General features: G+C 46.7%; 1 protein-coding gene across 1 annotated transcript in view; it reads left to right on the top strand.

Moving 5' to 3' along the window:
• Positions 1 to 8,002, top strand: part of IGFBP2 (insulin like growth factor binding protein 2) — a 55,775-nt gene that overhangs the window by 928 nt on the left and 46,845 nt on the right. The window lies entirely within an intron of this gene.

Genomic DNA, 8,002 nt, shown 5'->3' with positions numbered 1-8,002 from the left:
AGTAACCCCGCGGGAGGGCAGACATGAGGGATCCCTGCGGGAGAGGAGCGAGAGTAAGTCCAGGGAAGCACAAAGAGGGAGGGAATGAAAGGGGCGCTGGAGGGGGGACAAAGCATGAGAGCATCCCTGAGGTGGGCAGGATGGGGGATTTGGGGGCGCAGTTACTTCGGGGGTTTGAGAGGTTTCTTTTGGGGCAAGAACCCGAGGGGTGGAATGTAACGAGGTGGGAGGTGGGGGGAATGCAGGGACTGCTCCAGGGGGCAGGCTGGAGATTGGGATCTTTTAGGGGAAAAAACCCACCATGGGAACAGATAAGAGTGAACTTGGGGAGATACAGCTGAGGGATGGAAGGGTCCTTTGGGGAGCAGAGAGAAGCGAATATTCAGATTTGTGTTTGGTGGAGGAGTAAAACCACCCTGAGGGTGATGGATGCCCCAAAGATAAGGAGAGAGGCGGTGTGGGAGGACCGTGTGTTGCCCGGTGAGAAGGGGAAGCTGAGGGACTGTGGGGGCCCTGCTATGTGAGGAACCTGTTCCCTATGGCCACCCTTCCAGCAGAGTCCACCTTGGAGATGAGGTGACCTGTGCCAGCCCCCTCCTTGCTCCGGGAACTGGAGGGACAAGGGGAGGCACAGCCCGGGGACAGGGACACCAACAGGCTCCTGACCTGTTGCTGTGATTGCTGTGATTGCCGTGGCAGGGAGCGCTCCTCGGGCTGCCGGTACAGCAGTGCTGGGTTTTATTAATGCCTCCTCTCCCGTGCGATCGACTGCAAGCTCTTTGCTTTTCCGAGGGATGTTGAGAATTGACAAATCAGCTCTGGAAATAGACACCAACACTTTGTAATCACCCCTCCTTGACTTCTGCTGCCTTGCTGGTTTTGCTCCCCTGGCTGTGACTTGGGCTCTTGACCCTGTTTGCATAACCAGTTCAGCAGCACGACTTTGAATTCCCCCCCTTCCCTCTTGAGGCTTGATTTAAAAGCGCTCTGAACCGGGCTGTACCTCTTGGCTTCCCTCTCTGTGAGGACGGGAATGCAGCCAGGTACCTGTGCATGCTCCCTCCTCAGGGTACCTCCGCTCGAGGAGGAGAGATGGAGAGAGCCGAGTAAAGGAAAAAGAGCAGCACGGAGAACTTTGCACGTTTCAGGCTGCTGCTTCACACAGCCAGGCTGCAACTGCTGCTGTCCCCACTCCTGTCCCCACTCCTGTCCCCTCTCCTGCCCTTGCTCCCTTGCCCAGCTGTGAAGCGCTGTGGAGAGCCAGGACTCTGGAGAGCAATGTTGATGCAAAGTCTTCCTTGACTACAGAATCTGAGTGACAAGGGAATAAATTTTAGACTCTCCAGAAGAAGCCAAGGGCATTTAGATTTAAGGAATTTGGCACTGACTTCCAGGCTTATGCTTTTACAGAAAGCTGGGGTGGGTGGAGGGCATTGCAGTGATGGGCTGAGAGGTGATTTTCTGAGTTAGTGCTTTTTTAAATTTATTTTTACAGATTTTAATTCAGAATTATGTTAACTTCACTCAGCATTTTGCTTGATTGGATTATCTTTATTCCTTTACGATGGGTGTGATTTATTTGTTTGTATCTGTGTGGATAATACACGCATAAATAGCACACTTTAAGAACCCTATAATGTATGTGGTGCTCTGTAATATCCATAGGGGGTGAATAATAAAAATACTGGCACATCTTTAACCAGCGTGATGTGAAACATGCAGCTGGAATATTCACAGTTGAGCATGTCTTGGCAGAGGAGCTTGGACATCCAGAAAAGGGTTTGTGCTCTTCAGATTACAAAACTTTTAACAGGTTATTGTAGCCATTAGGAAAAAAAAGTCCCAACCAAAGCCACAACAAAAACAAAATCCGAATCTGCCAGCTTCACTTGATACTCTTCCCTTCAGACTGTCATCTTTGATCCCATCTGCACTTGCTTGCTAAACATATATGAGGGACCTGAGTTTGCTTTTCGTTTTAAACAGTGACAAGGAAAGCACTCTGGCACCCAAAAGAGCAGGGACTGGAATTTGCTTTCAAATGCTGATGTTAAGCCAGTTTCAAGAGTGCCCCAAGAGCATGTTTTTGCCTGCAAAAAGCAGGTGTTGAGGGTTTTTTGGTGTGGTTGGTTTTGTGGTGCCTTTTTTTTTTCCTTTTTAAATGTGCTTAAAGGTATTTACCCTTTTTCCCCTTTCCAGCTTGAAAAGGCTCCTTTGGCTGATTCAGGACTGGAATGCAGAGCTCGTGCTATTCCTAAATTAAGAGGTTGGCAAGTTTTTTTGTCCCTGATGAGAGGCAGAAGGATTGCCGAAATGAAACAAGGAATAAAACTCTGCAAATTCTCCTGCTATGGCTCCAGCATTGTTTAGTCTTCCACTAAGGTCTGTAAAGCCAATCCTGAAATGGTTGTAGGCGGAAAGTAACATAAACCATCATGCAGCTAAGAAGCAAGGGATGTTGCTCATTGCACAAGAGGCTTTGGGTATTTTGGAGATGTTGGGAATGTTGGAACAAAATAGCAGCAGTCTGTGGAAATCAGTCTGAGAACTTCTGCCCTCCCAGGGGAGGCGAGTGCATCAACCCCCATCAGTGGTGGGAGTGAGGTGGAGACTCAGCATCTACAGGGATCAGGGCCTTTTAGGTAGTTTTGGTGCCTCTGGACCATGTTCCATTGCAGTTTGTTTCAGGTCATGGTGTAACAAATTCCTGTACTTCTGACTGGAACCGCCTGACGTGGGGACAGGGTTGTTACTGTGTGTGCAGAGCTCACAGAGCTCCTGCTGGTCTTCAGTGTGTTTATTCTCTCAGCACCTCAGCAAGATTATCACAGGGTTTTGCAGATGGAGTAAATTATGTGCCCAAGGTCCTCCAGGACACAGGGAGCAGAGTGAGGACTGTCTTTTCATGGTGTTAGTCTGCGTCCTGGCAGAAAATGTCTGTCCCTGCAGCTACCTTCTATTCAAAGCAGGTCTAAGGTGGCCATATGGGTCTTGTAGACATAAGTGTCCATATAAGGTCTTGTAGTGTGATTTGAGAGGCATTTTAGGTAGCACTGGTGTCTTTCAAACCCTCCAATCTCAGCCAGAGGGTGGGGATCCTGCCTTCTGTTTTAGCCATGATGAACTGGAATCAGGGGCTTGTGTGGTATTGTCCAACTCTCAGCTCCCATGTCCTTTGCCCTTCCTTCTGCTGGTTCAGCTCTCACCTTATGTCAGAGCAGCCTGGTTCAGGAGATAGTCCTGCTGCAAGCTAGTCCTAGAAAACAAGCGTCAGATCAATGACCTGAACTGGCTCGAGGTGCAGCACGGTGCCCAGCAGGACACCAAGTGCTGCTTCCAGGTGGGAACTTGGGCTAAGAGGTGCAGCAGGGCAGATCTCAGTGATGTCAGCAAATGCCCTAGATTGTCTTGCCCAAGCTATGAGAATAGTTGAACATATTTTCTCCTAATGGAGACAAGATCCTAGGAATAAAACTTATTCCACTCTGAAAAAACGTTTCTTGAGCCACTGTTCAAAGCTGACCAGTTAAGAGAATTTTTTCCCCCTTTGCCTATTCAGTTCAATTGTGTTTGTAGCATTACTGTTGTTGAGATACTTGTACTAATTTAGTGGGATATGTCTCAGAACCCACTGCTAGCTAATGAGTCCTGCTTTGGAATCTCACTTATTTATTAAAACTAATGTGTTTTTTCAGTCCGTGCCAGGGCAAAGTGACCTTTCCAAAGGGAAGGAGAGCTGTGAAAAGAATGTGGCTCCAAGCAAACTTCAACTCGATGGGCTGGGGTTGCTTTACTCACCTGACCAGAGTCTCCACTTTGAACTCCCATGACACGAAAACAGCGTCAAAATAGTTAACTGTTAAAAATACTGCTTGTTTTAGCATCCAACTAAAATCCTTATTTGGGTAGCTCCAAATGCCACACATCCTTCCTTACAGGTCAGATGTCAAAACCTTAATTTCCCCTTGGCAGGCAGCTGCTAAAAGACAGTTTAATGTATTGCTTGAAAACACAGAAGACTCTGAGGTTGGAGGTAGCATAATGTAACTGGAATTTTAACAGCAACTTGAAAACCATGCCAGTAATGCTATGAATGCATTTTTCATTTCTACTGAATTGCCAGGAAGACTTCTGCTTTTCTCCTGCTTTTATAAGGAAATGAAGCATCAGTCATGATCTGCATGTGCATGTGTGTATCTGTCCTTCCGCCCCCACAACTTCTGACCCTGTCAGTCAAGTTGGTGGGTCCAGTGCAGCAGTGGATGTCCTGTAAGTACTGTGTTGCTAAAACATGGGTGAAGAGCAGAGGAGAGCCAGGCTGTGAGTGTCTCCCTCATCCTGTGCTGGAAGCACATGAGCAAGAGGGAGTTAGTTACGAGTGAGCAATCAGGCTTTCAGCCCGGCTTATGCAAGCTTGGGCATTACCACACGCCAGGGAAGCTGACTAAAAGACCCAAATCCACAGGAGTGTGTTAGTATGTCCATAGCCACTACAGTGGCTCTGCCCAGGATAAGCCAAATGTCTGCCCAGCTCCTTGTCTTAGAAGAAATTATTAAAAGTCAAATGCAATTAGTAACAGCTGTAGAGGTGATAGGTGAATGAGAAAACCACACAGTTCATCTGTCCTCATTGCCTCTGGGGCTTTGCCAGTAGGTGGACTGGGTCTTCATGCTCGCCTGTGGCAGCTGTGTCTGGTCAAGAGCTAACCTGGTCAACTTCTAAGTATTAAGACAATAAATAACACCTTTGTGAAGCAGCTTCTTGAAAATAATGCTACCCCCTTCCACAGTCCCACCGGAGTTTGCCATGGTGAGAGTGCTGCTGGTGTGAAAATGGTGGTTTGGAGGGAGAGGGAAGCCTGGGAAGATTTCAAGGCTCTGACCCAAAGCAGAAATGTGTTTTCATGCTGTCCCTTGGCAAATGATCTGTTTCCTTCTTGCCCTTTGCAGTTGTTTCCTTTCCTCTGGATTTCAGGCTTATACTCACTGAGTATGGTATTTGTCAAGGGAACAGCAAGAAGCCCCGTCTGTGAGAAAGTCCATGTGGTTTGTTTTATCCACATCCAGGAATTGAGCTGAGATAAACAATTCAGGAGGCAAAACAGTGAAAACTGGAATGTGAGAGGTGTCTTTGTGTATGGCTCTGTACTAGACCTGGCTGCAGTATCATCTGGGTCTAATTTATCTGCCCGATGGGCAGCTGTCGCTGTTATCCACAAACACAGCTGGATTTGTGAAGGCGGGGTTTCATCCCAGCAGCCAGCAGCATTCCTGTACCTGCTTTTCCTTGTCATGTGTTCTGAGCTATGGAGCTAGGAGAAACAGTAGTTTCCTTGGTGGATTTTTTGTATTTCTATTTGGATTGGACAAGTCTAAGCTTTCTGAACATGGTGACATCTGCCTTTCCTGCTAGGACTCCTTCAGGGAGGATCTTTTGCTCTAAGCAGACAGAGTAAGAGGAAGGCCAAGGTAGAATGTAAAGATGCTGTATGAAGCATTTCTGTTACAGAAGGAAGGCTGAGCTTGGTGGTGTACTGGTTTTCAGGCATAAGAATTCTTGTTTTCTTTCTTTGAATTGGGATGAGATATGTAACTGTGACCAAGTGTCTGCTTAGCAGACCCTTTCTGTATCAGAGAGATGCAAATCCATTGCAATTGCTTGCACTTCCACTATCGCTTCCACCCATCTTCATCCCAGCTCTCCCCTGGGGAGGTGCTGCCACAATCAGTGCCCCTGTGTCCTTTAGCAGCACATGCTGAACACATTGTGCTTGGCTTTCCAACTTGTCCTCCCTGACTGTTTGCATCTGCCAGAAGGGGCAGGTTTGTCCTGAGGCCTGCATTAGTATCTTCCCGGGGGAGGGAGCTGTAGTACATGTGTGCAACAACATGGATGCTGAGTGTGCTGCGGGACTGGGAGGCTGACCGAGCTGCACGGTCCTGCTGTGGACTTGTGAGAGAAGGAAAAATCCTTGCTAGCAGTTTGAACACATTGTGCAGATTATTCTGCTGAGCTGATGTGTGCCACTTTATTCCCCATGCACATTTTCATGCTTTGTCGTACAGGTCTTGGTCTTTGTTCGGACCCACAGAGCCATGATAAGAAATTTACCCAACTGAATCTTCACTTTTCTGGAAGGATGAGTTTTCTGCCAGTTTATCAGATTTCAAATCTAGTCTTATTATTCTTTCTACAAAGACAAATTACATTCAGTAGACCAAGTCTGACTGAATTATCTCTGCCTACTTTCAGCAGTCACTGCCAACAAGCTGGAAGGTGTTTCTCATTCACAAACTGGCCAAGCGTGACCTCATTAAACGTTGAGTTGACACCTAATTACAAGAACACGGTATGTGATGGCTATCCTAGGCAAGGGCTGAGGAGGAAAAGGGTAGTGTGCAGCTATCGGAGCTTTGCTGCAGCCCAGTATTTGACTGCTCTTTGTATTGCATTATTGATTGATTTCTGCTCAGTGTTTTGCCAGACTTGTCATTTGGTGAGATACCAGTGGGAAGATGAAGTCTCTTGTTGCATCAGCTTATAGTAGAAATAAATTGTTTAAGAAAGGAAAGGATCAGGAATTACTTGCCTTTGTTACAGACTGATATACTGGGAGACGTCAGGTTGCTTTTATAAGCCTTGAACTGTCCTCTGACATTGCAGCTTTTATTCTGAAGAAAGCTGCACTGTGCCTCTTGGCTGGTGAAGGAACAAGTTCACTGCCTGGTGCTCTCTGTAGTCAAAGATCCCATTAATTCTGCCGGCTGCAAGGAATGATTTCTTGGTATTTCTTTCTGGACTGTAATTGAGAGTGACACAAAGCACTGGTGGGAATTGGACTGTGTTGAAATCCCTGTTTTTTCTGTTTTCTGCAGATAAACCATCTCAGGTGGGATGAGGGTATTTCTAATGCTCTCTCCTCGAAATTGATAATATTTTCAACACCTTACTGGCTGGAGGCAATTTTAGAAAGGTGTCTTTGTGCCTCCTTGCAGCTTGTCTACAACACTGACACACAGTGCACTGTACTTACTTGCATAACAACATGTGTGGGATTACATGTCCTGTAATATAATGAAAATTCATAAAGCTTTGCCCAGTATTTTTGCTCCAGACTACAGCAAGATTTCCTGGTATGATGTTGCTGGTCAGACTTCAGCCAGAAGTCTGGTCTCAGCTCTCCTGGCTAGTTGTAGAAGGCTTAGTCCAAGCTGATTAATTTCTCTTGGCTTGGTGAGGAGATTGAAGCCTTCTTTCCCTTGTTTTCTCCTTGCTGTTTTCTAACTAGAAAAGGGTGAGCATCTGACATCCATTTCTTCAAGAGTGCTTGCTGCTCAGTCTGAGATGCCTGGTGAGTTGTTGTTGACTGGTAGGGTTCCTCTTCTTTTGGCCATAATGAACAGGACTCTTCTATGGCTTCTGCAGGGGTGGGTTGGGTAGGATTTTGTTTAGGCAGAAATCCAGATTGTTACAGACTATTACAGAGATCATTTGGAGCAGAAGATCTGGTTTTCTAGTGGTGTTTAGGGAATATTGCCATTCCTGGGACAGGATGCTGGGTCAGCAGTACAGGTACTAATTAGAGGCTAACCCACCAATCCATCACTGAATTTAAAGAGCACTCTGGAGCTGGGAGAGAAAAGTGAGACTGGAGCAAAATAGTGCCTTCTTACAGGTCAGCTCACTGTGGGAATTCTGAGTTGTTTTGTTGTTGTTGATTTTAGTAACTGAAATAAGTGTATTCTCTCCTTTTTTTCCTTGCCAGACCCCACAGACCCTGTCAGCCCAAGCTTTCAGATTCCATTAATTCTTGTGCATTATCCAGGGATTTTGATTGATGAGATTCTTTCTCTGCAGAGGAGCCCAGATTCCCACTGCCTGCAGATGGGAGCTGTAAAGCTCAGCTTCCTCGCACACCCAGCTGGGTGGTGGGAACACAACTTTCCATGTCTTCAGGACAAACTTGGTGCCCTGTTCCTTTCACGGCACCTGTTGCTGAGA

This window comes from Passer domesticus, chromosome 10 (assembly GCF_036417665.1).
Source record: "Passer domesticus isolate bPasDom1 chromosome 10, bPasDom1.hap1, whole genome shotgun sequence".
Taxonomy (NCBI): Eukaryota; Metazoa; Chordata; class Aves; order Passeriformes; family Passeridae; genus Passer; species Passer domesticus.
Note: the sequence above shows the minus strand (reverse complement) of the source record. Positions and strands in the feature narration are given on the sequence as shown.